The sequence below is a fragment of the Dermacentor andersoni genome, chromosome 6 (assembly GCF_023375885.2).
Source record: "Dermacentor andersoni chromosome 6, qqDerAnde1_hic_scaffold, whole genome shotgun sequence".
In the NCBI taxonomy this organism is placed as follows: domain Eukaryota; kingdom Metazoa; phylum Arthropoda; class Arachnida; order Ixodida; family Ixodidae; genus Dermacentor; species Dermacentor andersoni.
This window is the reverse complement of record NC_092819.1, coordinates 116324762-116341055: the sequence shown is the minus strand read 5'-3', so window position 1 is coordinate 116341055 and position 16294 is coordinate 116324762. Positions and strand designations below refer to the sequence as shown.

Genomic DNA, 16294 nt, shown 5'->3' with positions numbered 1-16294 from the left:
TAAACCGCTCGTCCTGTATCGCATTCCCGTTTCTGGGTTTTTTTTACTACGTACCAGTCGAGGTAAAAATTTACTACCATGCTGACCAAGTTTTTTGCATGTAGAAACGAGAGTAATTTTTTAATCTGTGGGAAGGTTTTTAGGGACGATAGTGCGACTATATTTTTACTCCCATCACGAAGTTCTAGCGGCTATTCCTGAGAGTTATTTTTCAAGCCCATTCGCGAGTTTCTTGGGTCTGATGTGAGAGTATTTTTTTACCTCCTTCATTAACTTTTCTCAGCTTTATCTGATAGTAATTTTTCAAGCCCATTCTGGAGTTTTTTGGAGGTGATGTGGGATTACTTTTTTACATCATTCATCCAGTTTTCTAGGCTATTCCTGGGAGTTATTTTCAGGCCTATTCTCGAGTTTGTTGGTACTGATGTCGGGGTATTTTCTTACCTCGTTATCAAGGTTTCGTAGCTCTACCTGAGAGAAATTTTCAAGCCCATTCTGTGGTTTCTTGGAGCTGATCTCGGAGTATTTTTTTACCTCATTCATCAGGTTTTCTTGGTTCTTTCCGAGAGTAATTCTTCAAGCGCGTTCTGGAGTTTCTTGGGCCTGATGTGGAAGTAGTTCGAAGACAATTGAAAGATTACAAGGATGATTTCATGGATCCCAAGCATGAGTGATTGTTTATTAGTTGTGACATGTTTCTCATAAAAAAGTCAGGCATGAGTTAATCATCACAAAACTATAGCCTTACAAAATGCTGTGATAAGCATAATAAATATTTGTACTAATACACAGACTGGGGGCTGGTAACTGCCCATTAGATCTCTCATAGCAAAATAAAATACATCACAACACATTCAATGTGCAATTCCACTAAAGTACAGTGAAAACAAGCAACATACAATATAAAACCTAACTGATAAATATACAGTCAGTACTAGAGACGTTCACATTAAACCCACTGAATATGCAGGTCATTCCTTCAAACAGGCAGTTGTCCAGAACATGGGTGTGCTGTGCATCCAATGGATTAGTATGAACATAACTATGCAACATAAAAATATTGCACTTAAGGCCAAATGGCATCTGCTGCTAACGGCCATTACTGCGCCAGACAAAATGAAACAACCATGTGGTAAATACAGCAAGCATTCGTACTATCACATTAGTGCCGGCCACTGCCCATCATATCTCTCACTGCAAAAGGAAAACTATCAACCCATTCACGATGTAGTGAAACTAAAGCACAGCGAAAACAAAATGACACACAATACAAAATCTAACTCACAAATACACAGGCAGTACTAGAGATGTTCACATTAGACACACTGAATATGCAGATCATTCCTTCAAACAGGCAGTTGTCCAGAACATGGGTCTGCAGTGCATTCAATGGATGATTATGGACAAAACTATGCAACATAAAAATATTGCACTTAAGGCCAAATGACATCTGCTGCTAACGGCCACTACTGCCTCAGACGAAATGAAACAACCATGTGGTAAATACAGCAAGCATTCGTACTATCACATTAGTGCCGGCAACTGCCCACCACATCTGTCACGGCAAAATAAAAACTATCACAACACATTCAAGATGTAGTGAAGCTGTCAGTAGTAGAGATGTTCACATTAGACCCACTGAATATGCAGATAATTTCTTGAAACAGGCAGTTGTCCACAACATGCGCGTGCAGTGCATTCAATGGATCATGAACAATACTATGCAACATAAAAACATTGCACTTCAGGGCAGCTAGCATCTGCTGCTAATGACCATTACTGCCCAGCGAAACATTAGTGTCGGCAACTGCCCACCATATCTTTCATTGCAAAAGAAAAACTATCACAACACATTCAAGATGTAGTGAAACTAAAGTACAGTGAAAATAAACCAGTGACACAATATACAAAATCTAACTCTTAAGTATTGCAACAAGCAAATGAGAGGGCACTAGAGATTATCATTAGACCCATCGATAGCATGCTGACCTTCAAACAGCTAGTTGCCCAAGACATGGGTGCACAGTGCAATGAATGGATAGTTAGGAAGAAAACTGCAACAACCATGAGCAACATGTTCTATAAACTTTCAAACTTTCTAAAAAATGACCTCACTCAGATAAGGAAAGTGGTGATTGCTAATACACACGACAAAACATATATGTGAAAACAGCCATTAACTGATACTAAAGCCCCTCCATACACGTTTCTGCCGACCAGGTTAAGTACCGCCAACCTACCCTCTTCCTCCACGTTCCTCTGCCACTCGCCCCCTTAGCTTCCGGCGTCAAGTGGAACTTCCGTAGCTGCAGCTTCCTGTTCCGAGTGGAAGTAACGCTATGTTTTTCTTAACGTTGTTTACTTTCGCGTTGATGGAGAGGCTTTAATTGCACCAGCTGCGGTTTAAACTGTGAATGCGATTCCATCCAAGTACCACCGCCTATTGTAACCAGCGATCTGATCGTGTTCGCTGTTTCGCGTCAACCTGCGACGGGTTGTGCCACGAGACAACGTACAGTGGAATGTAGTGCCTGGGCGCTTGGAGACCACTGCCATTTTTCGTGCATTTAGAAAACAGCGACCGCGAATTACTACTTCAGCGGAATGCAACAGCTTGTCGCCTTTGCATTCTTCTCATGGTGACTACCACAGCTCTGCTAAGCACGCGTGGGCATCTCACCATCGGCAGTCAAAGTGGAAATTCCCGCAGCACAACTCCAGGAAGCGGTAACGCCGGAACTGGAAACTTTGAAACTGGAAATGCTGGAACCGGATTTGATGTCGGGGGAAAAGGCGGCGCACAACAAAGGTTGTCGCTACTTAAGAAAGCGGCAGTGGCGCGTGGATGGAGGGGCTTTAACTGATACCACTCCCCCTTGTGCTCAAAGAAAACGTATGCAGCCCTTTTTCCACACAAGAGGAACATGTTATACAACTGTATTGCAGTACTTATGGGTACAAGCCAGATGTCAATTTCGTTGCCTAAATATTGTAGTGCTTCTTAGATAGAATAAAAGGTAATTGAGTGTGTTGCCCTTGTCTTTTTCTAGGCATGCAGTTGTGATGGATGCCATATGCTTGTGTGACAAATTGAACATAGTGCTATAGGTACGACTACAAGGATGTATATTCGTAGCTGCCCTCAAACCCCTTCATGTTGCCAGTCAGCATCTATGGTGTATCTTTGTATTGCTCATCTAACACTGTTTACACACAGAAGGCATGTCTGAATACCAAACCACCTTATTCTCCAGTTACTTTAAAGTGAATGCGTTGTGACAAAGTGTAATGTGAGAAGTCCATGATAAAGAAAAAAAAAATAAACAGCTAATTCAACTCCCCCCTGAATTACCAATTTCTGGGCCATTAAGTTTTGCATAATACACTTGTGGTGATTAACACAGAGCCATGTTGGCCTAACCCTAGTGGCACAGGACATCCTTCAAATTATCAGTTGGTACAGAATCACTGAGCATGCTGCTGGTGCTCTTGCCCCCGCCGAGAATACCTGTCGCAAACTAACACACATTTTGTTGCTAAAGGTCCATTACAGAGATACTAAAGAGAAACAATAAATCATTTTAGACTGATAAAACAATCTTTCAGAACTGTATTCATGAACATTGTGGCAATAAGCGGATTAATAGATGAGAAAATGAAGATTTATCTTTCAAGTTTTATGCAGTGCCCGCACATCAGTGTGGAGTCATACTTCAACTAAGTATATTCTTTGACACCTTTACAACAGAATTCATCAATATTGGCCAGTAGAACATTAGCTAGACCCGAACAGACACCGTCAAATTCCATATCACAGCGAGCTGGTGCAGGAATTATAAGGTGGTGGTGGCGACACCAGTTTTCGTTTTTGCAAGTTATCTGGCTTATCAAGCCAATTCTCATAGAGGGAGTTGTTTTTTCGGTGTTGTAGAAAAATGATTTAATAACGCTCAAATAAATTTTCCCTTTCGTGTCCCTTTAAAGCAAGCACTGTGCTACATGGCTTGGGCAAGCTGCCAGCCACAGAACCCACGAGTGCTTTTGTTAGGCAAAATAATTTTTACAGAAACTTTCTTGAGGATATGCATCTGAAAATTTTTTTGCCTAGCAATAGTTCTTGTAAATATTGACTAAATCCAATGCTTTCACCTGCAGCTTTGTGTAGCTCAAATCCAGAAAGCAGTGCTCAATAAATGTCAAAACCCTGTGGGCCTTTTCAAGTAGATAACGTGGAAGACCCAGAACGAAGCGAAAAGGCAGGCCAGGCCTGCCAGCAGTGACGATGTCACAAACAATCGCTGCGCATCCATGTGTAGCGCCTCCCTTCAACCTCTTCTTTTGTAAAAGGAGCCTTAAGGAGGCCCCCCGCGAACTGAAAGCCTGAGTTGTTAGCATCCAGGCGCAGCCTCTTCAGCAGGCACTTTTCAACATAAACACCGTCGCCGATGTCTACCTGTGAAACAATAGAACAAGCACAGATTAATTTTCTACACTTTTGATCAAGGAAAGGTTAGGAAATAGGGTAAGGTGTGCAAAAACGGAAGTAGCTGCTTCTTGTTGATATGGTTTAAAGAACAAAGTACCCTTACGTATACCATACGTGCGTTGTGCTGAGCTGTGTACTTTCACCTAAGACTAGAAAGTATTGGGAACTTCAATGCGAAAGAAAGACATTCATCTGCCTAGCTCTAAGCGAATGCGTTCCACCCCTTGGCACAGAATGAGATCTGGTGCTGTTCTAGCGATTAGCAGACATTGAAAGCTTCAAGCCTGATTTAGTATTAGGCCAAGGGTCAAGCTGTGCTCGATTATAGTCGGATACAACTTTAGAAAAACAGAGGCGTTTACTCCTCCGAGGCGGATGCACACGAGCATCCACTAATGGTTGCGCACTCTGGACTGATGTCATGCGCCGGACGGCCGGTGGCCCGCCGTCGGAGAAGATGGCCGCCCGGGCTTCGAACTAGGCCAAGTCGCGTCAGCTGTGCGCGTCAATGCCTCGTCACAGTGAATTCCCAAACAGTTTGTCATTGTCTATCATGCCGGAAATATTACTGCGAGCTTACGATGCGGCATCTGTGCTGCGTGCGTGTATTCTAAGCCGTGATCCGGCGAGAAAACATTGCAGCGAGCACTGCTGATGCTGCGCTATGCTTTGCCTGAAAACAGGATGTCTCGGTGACTGCTGCATACACACATCCTGCCTGTTTGTTCCATGTTTTTTATTTCGCTCCCGAGTGAAGTTAGGACAAGAAAAGTTTGCCAAAGTCTGGTGCCTGCTGTCAGCTGCGGGTGAGTTCGTGTACCGTGTCGCTGCATTTTCCGTCGGACGGGGTAAAGTGATGGAGCAAAACCATTCTGAGGAGAAATTAGAAAAGCGTGCGTGCGTGAAACAAACCTACGAGCGTCTCAACAGAAAATATTTGCAAAAGAAGCCTCCAATGCAAAGATTTGTCGCCGTCAACTTAGCGTGAATGATTGTTGTCAACAGTGAGATAGCCGAGCGTCTAACAGCGGTGTTCGAGCGTTGTGTATAGCACCGTCGATTGATTTCTTTCCACCAGTGCTCACCGCGCACGCAAGCTGTAGAATGCGTGCTGTGGCACAGTCACGCATAAGTTGTGTTGCCAGCGTTCCTGCTTCCATGCGTGTTTGCACTTACTCATATTTGTCCTTTTATTTTATATTAGCATTTGTTTTTGCTAGTTTTCTTTCAGCAAAGTCTTTACACATTTTCATTAGCCAATCTCATTCAAAGCACTATCTCCTGTACACTGCACAACTGGCCTCTTCCATCTCATTAAAACCTTTCTCGCTGGTCTACCTCGTCTTCTCAATCTGCCTACTCGCTGCGTTTTCTGTCCTTGTTTCTTGTGCTGTTGCTGCAATGTGACTAACCAACTTGCTCAAAACAAATTTTGATCGCCTATCAAAACAGAAAGGTTTAGAGATACATTTTCTTAAAAGCGTCATGTGGGTTGCACAGTAACTTTGCCTCTTACCTCTGTTCATGTTTATGCGTCAGTGCATGTGGCAGCTAGCCAGAAGTGCACATGAAAGGCTGCATATTGTGAAACACCTTGCTATGCTGTTGAATTTTTCATGCATGCAGTCTTAGTAAACAAACGGTTTCACTGCCTATCACATATGATGGTGAAAATTTTCAGCACGAATAACAATGTGCAGTGGGGTGTGATTTCTGTCTGACGCTTTCGCCGTTGCAAAGACATTATTCAGTGAATGGAGCCCAGCAAAGCAGTGCACCAAGAGCTTTTGCAACTTTCACCCTTTATCACTTCACAAATGACATTGTCTGAACCTGGCCGTTGATCGACATGCCGATGGCTTGTGAATTAAATAATTGCCTCAATAAAACACATTCAACTTCACTCAGCATTTTTAGCACAATGCTAGCAGAGCTATTCAGGGTGAATAATTGTGCTTACATTGGTGTTACTTGCCCGGTCAGATAAACAAATACAACAATGGCTGCGGTATGACTGTGATTTGACATGCAGACTGCTAATGGTGCCTTTTGAGCGTGCCCTTGACTACTGCTATTAATAGCTACCCGCCTGGGTATATTGGGCCTAACTAAGCTAATGATGTTTGATAATTGTTCTCTTATTCGCATTACTTGCCTGGGCCAGGTAACCAAAATAAACAATGCCACCACATGAATGTGTGTTTGCATGCAAGCTGCCAACAGTGGCTGTCATTCTCCATTGATTGCTGCCATTTCACCAAAAGTGGCGACGGATTGACTGCGCTTTGACGTGCAGACTGCTAATGGTGCCTTTCAAGCGTGCCCTCGACTACTGCTATTAATAGCTACCCGACTGAGTATATTGGACCTAACTAAGCTAATGATGTTTGATAATTGTTGTCATATTCGCATTACTTGCCTAGGCCAGGTAACCAAAATAAACAATGCCACCACATGAATGTGTGTTTGCATGCAAGCTGCCAACAGTGGCTGTCATTCTCGCATTGATTGCTGCCGTTTCACCAACAGCGGTGACGGCTTGACTGGGCTTTGACGTGCAGACTGCTAAAGGTGCCTTTGAAGAGTGCCCTGATGACTGTTATTTCATCACAGGGCCCGTCATGCTCATAGGTGGCTGCCCAATAGAGTATTGGGCCTTCTGACATTGGCATTATTCATCTCAACGGGCTGGAAAAAACAGTAGGGGCAGCACAACTGCACGCAAAGCACAATGTGCTTTGGCGTGCAGGCTGCTAAGAGTGGCTGTCAATTTCATTCACATTGACTACTGCTTTTTCGTGTGAAGCTGGACAGTGGATGCCCGAATGAGCATTTCGGACCCCACATAGTTATTCAGGATTAATAACTGCATTTGCATTCAGATTTTCCGGCATTTCAGCACGTTTCCATGCCAACGCTTATACTGAGCATGATCTGTGCAGGACGTTGCTTTTTCAGAATTGGGCTTCCATTAAAAGGAATATATCATCAAATGAACTGCTTATTTATTTGAGAGGCCACGGGAGAATGCTTGGCTGCTGTGCTTGACACACAGTACACCGCTTCAGTGATGGGAGATCCATTGTTGCGTTTGCCGAGGTATGTGTGGCTGGCAGGAGGTCTGGACCTCGCTTCACGCAGAGTCAGAGACGAGGAGAGTTTTCTCTGCGAATAATTCTTTATACAATGTTTACATGTTGTCGTCGTTATCAGGACAGAGACCAACAGAGAAGCTGCAAGCTGCTTAAATAACACCCCTTAGTCCAAAGATCCCCCAGACAGTCCCCAAGGACGAAACAAGGTCGAGAGAGAGAGGGTCCGGGCAGCCTCCGGTGTCCTAATGCCGCTCTCGGTGGCCGGCGCTTCCTTGAACCGCGCTGCGGCGTCGGGACGATTTGGCGGTCGGTCAGAATGGTGCGCCGGTCAAGTTTTATGGCCCGCATAGGACAAAGGGAACCAACTGCAAGGCACTGGGTCGAAACACAGCCCTCCTTTGGAAACTGTCCCCAACACAGCGGGAGTCGTTTGCGGTGCGGGCGCCGCCGGACAAACAAGGGGGAGGGGGGGTTGCATTGCTGCCGGGACGGGGAGGGGCCGAAAAGCAGTCCGTGATCCGGTGGCTGCTTCCGTCGTGGATGCCGTGCAGCCGCGAGGAAACCCGAGCCGTGCACGTAGTCGTGTCCGAAGCAGGCAGGCACCATGCAGGGATGAATGCTGCCTCCACGGTCGACAAACCATAGCACTGGCCTTCCGTCAGGCAAATCCCAGGGCACAAACATAACACCACATACGCTTCGAGAACTCGTTAGTGATCTTCTCGATCGTCGGTATCTCGTTGTGGTGAAAGAAATCGTGCACACGACCTCAGCGCACATGTGTCCTACTTCGTGCTGCTTCTTCTTTTCTCCACATTTTGTGGGCGTTTTCACGAGGGTGTCGACAGTTTGCCACCCGAAATATGCGAAGCTTTGACCTCCCTCCTCACCTTTAACCCGGTGCTTTCGCTGACACTGAGCATCTTGGGTTTGTAATGGTTGCGATAAATGCATTGTTTTATATAAGTACTTGTTCAGTAGCAACTGATTCATTTGAAGCTCGGAACAGGAGTAGTAAATTTGCCGTGTACATGTAAACAAGCACAAATGCCATGCAGAGTTGCTCTTTCTACTTTTGCCACTTGCAATGAAGCTAAAGAGCAGACGACGGGCAGCGTTGTGGAAGGCACGGGGTTATTTTTCTGTCGCGATCTGGCATGTGCTGTAGCACATGAGAGCTCTACTAATCCAGTCATCAAAGTCTTTATTTATACCGAGAATTGCGCGTTTCCGAAGCACGATTTTTTGAGCGGGATTATTTTAGTCGCGGAGGCAATCGGACGTCGCGCTTCAGTCATCTGGGCGGGGCCTCCCCTTTTTTCTAAAGTTGTATCCGACTATAGTGACGCACAAGTGCTCGAGAACTATTGAACAAGACGCAATTGTTTTCGATTTACTGACTGCACTTGGGTGTAAAGCTTTTGTCTGAGAAATGAATAAACCACATACACAAGCATTTTCATAGTTAGCACAGTCTTTAATAGGTACTGATACCTTCAATTTAGAAAGCCCTGTATATTGGGCCTCATCAAACTAATTTCATAAAAGGTTTGGCAAGGTAGAAGCATAGAATTTTAGAGTCATTAGAAGACAGGTGAAATGAGTTATTTATTGCAATTATTACTCAAATTTAAAATTTAGACCACTCGTCCAGTTTGTACATGCCACATAAGCATGTAGATATCAAAAATGGGGATTAGAGAAAACCTTCCCTTGGAGGTTCATTATTGGAAGCAGTCATGCCCTCAAGGAGAAATAACTTCTTTTTCTGTAGGCAGAAATGAGGCTTGGGTATTTTATTGACACATATATATGCCCATGCATATATGTTATCTCTGCTGTAAACCTTTTTTTCATGTATATGCAAGGTGTGTGTGTAACATCTCATTGTGCACAAAATCAAATCCATAAGAACCCGACAAGAAGCTAAACAAACAAGAGAGCAATCCCAGTGACAAGCCATGCTAAACCAACGAGGTAGCCATCCCAGTAACAACCCGTATCAAAAATTTTACTGACATGAATTCTGACCTTTGAAACATAACATGTGTATATGAATACTATCTACATTAGGGCAATGGGCAACTTTAAACAATGGCTATGCCAACATCAGAACTACGTGGATGAGAAAAGAGTGGCATCAAATGCTTTGGCAGAGCATGCAGCAATGACTAAACACAACAGTGACTGGATAGTGTCTAGCATAATCGGCCAGGAAAGAAATTGGAAGCCATGCCTGTACCCGGATTCCCTGGAGATGCAATCAACAGGACACACGTTTATCTGAAACCAAGGAGCCCACGCCCATCTTATGCTAAAACTAACTTAATTAAATATGCACTTCCACTTTTTTTAGCCTTATTGTGAACAAGGCTTCCATATGGAAGCCAAAATGTATTGCTTTTAATGTTGTATTTGGTTGGTCTTTGTCTTTCTTTGTCATGTTTCATACCGACCACACAGGCTTCTATGAAGCTCTTGATGATACAACTTTTGTGCGAAAGCATTGCTTAAGGCACTTTTGCCTAAACCATGTCTTTAGGCGGTACAACGCATTTTTCGAGACACGAAACCTCAATTCATGGTTCTTAAAAAGGCATTTTGGCTAGATTAATATAGTCTATATGGAGTATATAAGGCATAATTACTCAAGCGTCCAATTATATTTAACTCAGAGGAGGCTACTTTAGGTAAATTCATTAAACTGAGGGCACTCCACCAAAACATAAAATTCGTGATCAGCCACTAGAAATCCTGAAAATGGCAATACAGTAAAATGATTGCATATTACACAAATGTGTCCTACAACTCGAAAGGCAGCGCCAGTTTTGTACGCACCTTTGAGAAAGCACACAGATCACGTGCTTTATTGTCGTGCTGTCCAGCTTCCAGCAGTGCAGCAGGTTCCTGCTTGATGTAGGGATGCCTCCAGAATCCGCATAGCCTTCAAAAGTAAGAAATGTTTAATTTATTGTGTTGTGAACCTGGGAATTTGTGATTTACCAGTGTCATGTGGAATTGCAAAGAGAGCCTCACACAGCCAGCTGCATGAATTTGCGTCTGGTTGCACAAATGTCTCTTTGTTATATCTAAGGAGGTTACACTGATATTCTGTAACAAGCGAAGTTTCAGGAAGGAACGAAATCAGCAACAACAGGCTACCAGGACAATCAAAAACAAAACTCAAATATGCAGTAAAACGTGGCGCATTTGATTAAACAAAAATATTAAGCACATGAAAAGCATTCTGAAAGCTAGATCGTGATTTTGTAGCGATGCTATTCCTTTTCGTTATTCGTTAGTGGTTTGACCGTCGCCCCGGCCCGTGCTACGTACTGGAACAGCCGGCCGTTTGCGGTGGGCGACAAGAGTGGTATAGAATCGAGGGGTAAGTATCGCTACAAAATCGCAGTCCTTACTTTATTACGCACTGCCGTATAACCTACGATTGCAAGAGCTGGCATCCCGTTCGTAAGAATTGGTTGGTCTATGTCTTTCTTAAAGGCCGGTCTCTGAAATGTCTCGATTAAAAATAAACTTCGTTACTGTAATATCGGCCTATGTCGGGTCTGCAACATAGAAGACAAATACGCGAAGACACTCAAGAACATAAACAATACACAGGTTCTCGCGACGTGGTCATCCAAACCAAACTGTATACATAGAAAAATCTTCATACAAGCTTCTATCTGCTTAAGCGTCAAACATAGGAATCGTGTGCCAACGCGCGAAGCCCATGATACATCGACGGATACATTACACATGTACTGTACTTGCGGGAATGCATATATAACGAATAACTTCTTGCCAGAAAACTACCGAACGAACAGCAACTTTCAGTGTTTTCATAATTGTGTGCCCATTCAGGCATAGCAATCAAGGCGGGTAGCATATATTTTACAGCAGAATGCAAGTACGCTGTAACATCAGAGGAAGCCTTCGTGAAATTGTTTGCTAAATGTGCACAGCAAGACGGCCAACCTACGATCAGAAAGCGCGTTGCTCTAGCTAGTTACACAACGTTCATTACGTAAATCATAAGTTCAAGAATGCGCGCAAGGGCCAAACTTGCTTACCTTTCAAAAAGACTTGGCCAACGCTCCTTCGTCTCAAAGGTACCGAGGCACCGACGTTTTTCTGGCGCAAGCACTGTAGAACTTCCGATGAACTCCAGCTCCACAAAAGCACAACCTTCAACAGTCTTCCATACACTACGATTCGAAGCTCCAGTACCAGACTTTTCACGAGAGCGCGGGCAGGCAGCTCGGCAGAACAAAGGCAGCTCGGACGGGCGCTGTAGTAAGACACTCACTGTCGACACTGGTAGATCGCACGAAACACACGGCGAACTAACGGCGTTACACAAGTCCGGAGGGTTTGCGATGGTTACTGCACACGACAAGGAGCAGATTTTGTCTAGGCACTTCTAAAATATAACTCAAATACCGCCTTACTGCAAGGTGCATTCACTACAACCAACGTGGTATGTCGACCAAACAAATACTGCAGTGGCGCCACTCTACGGTTTTTAGAAAAATGTATCGTAAATGAGAAAATTACGTGTTTTTTCCTAACAACAATCGGTAGGGACACTTTAACAAATTTCTTGGGTCCAAAAGTGTTAACTTTGTATAAATATGCACTTTTTTATACGAAGTTTAAGAAAATGTACTGTATATATTAAAAAAAAATGAAGCGGATGTCGCCTTCAAGATTCGCAACCGCTTCAGTGGCATGCAGTTTGCAAAAGCACGGCCTTCGAAATCGGACTTTGTCGCTCAAACGAAGCCGCAGCTGGGAGGAGGGCAGGCATTTAGGCCCCAATTGTTGGGTTTACAGTGCCTAGGTAGGCTTCCTTATTTATAAAGAATATACAGGGACTTACGCCGAACCATGAGCGAGCTTTAAGCAGGGGACACACGGTACGATTTGGCGTCCGATCCAACGTGCGTGTATCCGAACGGTCGAGCGGCGCGTAAGCTCCGCCCAGATCCAGCCCCCCCCCCCCCCCCCCCCGCTTGAGTACATATTCACGTCGAGAAACGCAATATAAACAACTCTGCACAACACTGCTTCGCTTTACGTGAACACTGTCAATAAAATTATGCCCCTGCAAATGACAGAACACTTCACGACGGCGCGTTGTCCACTGACGGCTCCGGTGACAGCCAGCAATACGGCCGGCAGGCATAGCTAGGCGGACGCTGCGGCCGACGGCGCTTGATTCAGCCCGAGCTCGATGAAGAGGGCTTATTTTTGCCAAAACAATTAACGCTGTGCACTTAGGTAGCCCGTAATTAAATACAATTGGTTTACTCGACGCAGTCGTTGCGAAGGGCAAACGTGCAAGCGAAGCGAGCAGCCTCGCTCAGACGGTCGGTGTGTGCTGTTTGCCCACGGAAAGGCCCTCGCGTCGCGGCTCCCGATTTCGACGGTAGCTTAGTGCTAGTGTACTAGGCGCTGTTTTGCATAATAAGCACACGTTCGAGATAACTTTATTGAACTGGTAACTATTTCGTGTCGGCAACAAACTGCAGCAGGCAAGGAAAAAAAAAGACGGCGAGAAACCGGCCTGCCAGCGCCGCCCCCGTGGAGGGAACGTCAGAGAACGTCACATTAGCTGCGGCCAAACGACGGTGCGGTCAGTGCGGTTGTCGGACACATCAGACGATGAAACTTTGCCCGGTTTGTCGCACGCCGGACGTCCGATCCGGCGGTTCGGCACGGCAAAACACCTCGATTCCGGCTGCCGTTCAGGCGCGTCGGACGCCGGATCGGACACCGAATCGGGCCGTGTGTCTCCCGCTTTAGCTGGCGAACACGAGCCCATCAGCGCGCCGTCCGTGCAGCTCCGTCTGCTTGCAATAGTGGATGGCCTACGGGCTTCTTTGACGCCTACTGAGCACAAATTCATGATCACCGCTCGTATACACGCTTCCTACAGCGCTAGCTGTCGTGTTTACGAGATTATATGCCCTCATCTTCAATTGGTGAGACCGCTCGACATGATCGCATCTATTTCTAGTGCGTGAGGCTTTCCATTGACTGTCACTACAACTTACCAACGTTTTGTTTATTTTGTGCTACAGTGGGTCGTGACGATTCCGTTCACAGCTTCAAAGTGGACAAGAGACAGTCGTTTTCTAGCTCGTAGAAGCATGAAAAAGTGGGCTTGTGCTTGGCAATGAACTTTGACCGACACGCTTGCTTCCGGCCGGAGCAGCAGACGCGACAACTCGCCGTTTGTAGGCTGCCGGCCGATGGCGGTATCCCTCGCGAACGGCAAGATATTTACCTGCCGTAGAGAGGATCGGTCCAGGAACGATTCTTGAGGCGATTTTTGTCGCTGAATGCGAGCATGGCCACGCCGGTTCGCCGTGCAGAGCGGAATCGGAACATTATTTTTCGATGAGTTCGCACTGACGCAATGCAGTCGATTGGCTCGTCGGTCGTGCAACGGGCGGCGCGCCGGCAGGAAGCCGCGTCCACTTGAGGCACCTCTTACGCGACGTACATACGTTCCAAGTTTCCAACGTTCTGCCGTTCCGCTGGTGGATGCACCGCCACGGCATCGATCTTTGCTATTTCTGCCGCGGCCGTGCCTGTCGCCGAGCATAGGCTTAACTGGATTGGGCGGAGCTTGCAATGATCGAGACCTTGGGGAGTAAAGTGGTAGTATTTAATCACGTGATCTTCAGGTTGGTTCCAGATCACGTGGTTTTAAACTCTCAATAGATGGTTTTTGGTCACGTGATCTAAAACTCCGTACGTCGTAAAGCCGGCTCATGACATCCTTTTACTACGTTTCTCAGAGATGGTAGTAAAACGATGTAATGTAACGCATTTTACTGCCTCATGCCAGAGTAATTTTCTGGTGCAAGGTAGTCTTCAAAGCTCATGAGCCGCAAAAACCCCAATGTCGGCTAACTTTTGTTTACAGTGTGCACGCCCTGCGTTAAGTTATCTGCTTTAGAAAATTGCATGACGTTTATTTTCTCAAAAATAGCAAAAGCACACCGTATCGTAACTTAAATTTATGCCGTCTGCCCGCAACTGCTGTCGCGCCAATATTAGTAGCGTTTCCTTACCTTTTCACGTCACTGTTTTTACGATCCTCCCCCGCCCCAGTGGTATGGAAACTGCGAGGGAATAGTCGCAAGACTGTTGTTTACTCGTTTCCCCACTGCGTCATTTTACTAAAGGCGCTTTTTGTTCTGCCCCCCCATTCTACGTCCCCTCTTCACCATTGTGCCTACCTTCCCTCTGAACTTGCACGTTAGTGGCAAGGTAAGCGCTGCAATTTCTGCAGTGCTTTTGCTGAGGGTCGCTGTGCAAAGGTACAAACGAATTTCTTGGGTAGCTTTTCCTCTCTACCGCGCTGTTGTCATGTATACGTAGGCCCTAAACCACTCCCCGACGTGGTTTGCCAGAAAGAAGCAGCAGTAGTGGGGAAGTCAAAGGAAGAGGCAAAGAAAGCTCCGCTTTCAAATCTGCCGTTGACTGTAAAACTGACGAAGGGGATGCTTGAAACGGTTTACTGTACCGCAAATTCCTGCCCTTCGACTAAAATGGAGAAAAGGAGCGCAGTATATATATACATATATATATATATATATATATATATATATATATATATATATATATATATATATATATATATATATATATATGCATGTATATGTATATATGTATATATATACATATATACTGTTTCAAATACTGTTTTATTATAGCCAAATATTCTCCCACTCGCTCTGTAATTCTATTGGTTATGTTTTCCTTTGTGCAAATTTCTAACTCACTCACCTCTCGCGTTCAAAAGCATTCGGATTGTCTTTCGCACAATGTTTAGCACTACATTACTGCATGTTAGCGCATTTCTTAGACAGTATTTTTTGTATATGTACTCACATATGTGTACCAATTATTATATAATATTGTAGTGTACTCTTCCCCCTTCCACAATGCATCTAGGGGCCTGTAAGGTATCTTTAAATAAATGAATATATAAATAAATAAATTTAGATATATGGAAGAACCGGTCGGCGTTGATAAGGTTATCAGGGCACCTATGCCTAAGAGAAATTGTAGACGAGTACGATCTACCCACTTCCTAACACAGAGTAGTCGATTACGTTGGTAAAAGTAACTCGTGTCATAAGCACAAATATTTTGTGAGTGAACTATTTACTTTACTTTCTGTTTGAAAGCGAAGAAGTTTCAATGGTCTACTGAAACAGGAACTTGGTAACTAAGGGCTACGATCTTGGTGTGCTGGTATGTCATCCCAAATGTTTTCAGTGCCGTACGACTAGTACACGGCCGTATAAGGAACGCGGCGTTAGCGCTCTGTGTGTGGTCGTGTTTTACTGCGTCCGTGTACTTGTTTCACTACGCTAAACGCCTGCCTAGTGACTTCTACCTCTAGATACAAAAGCCATCGCGATGTTTTGAGTAGATGCAAAGCGACCATTTATTGCAATAAGCAGTGAAAAAGCTGTCCAAATTCTTTTGAGTGGTTGAAGTGCTATGAGTGTAATTGTGCCAACGAGGTTGGGGTTCTGCAGCCCCATACAGTACTTATTAGCAGGCCACTTTTATTTAGCAATTACAAAACACGTCAGTGCACAAGTAACGATGAAACGTCAATTATGCCGTTCTTGGGGAAGCGATAAGGTTTATGATTCGTATACCTTGTGTTATCCGCCACAGG

General features: G+C 44.8%; 1 long non-coding RNA gene across 1 annotated transcript; it reads right to left on the bottom strand.

Annotated features, from left to right (window-relative positions):
* Positions 1 to 649: 649 nt before the first annotated feature.
* LOC129383338 (uncharacterized) lies at positions 650 to 12290 on the bottom strand. The gene is made up of 3 exons (XR_008611213.2): positions 11658 to 12290; positions 10420 to 10525; positions 650 to 4453 (listed from the first exon to the last, which is right to left on the bottom strand). It is a non-coding gene; the product is annotated as an uncharacterized lncRNA (long non-coding RNA).
* Positions 12291 to 16294: the final 4004 nt, after the last annotated feature.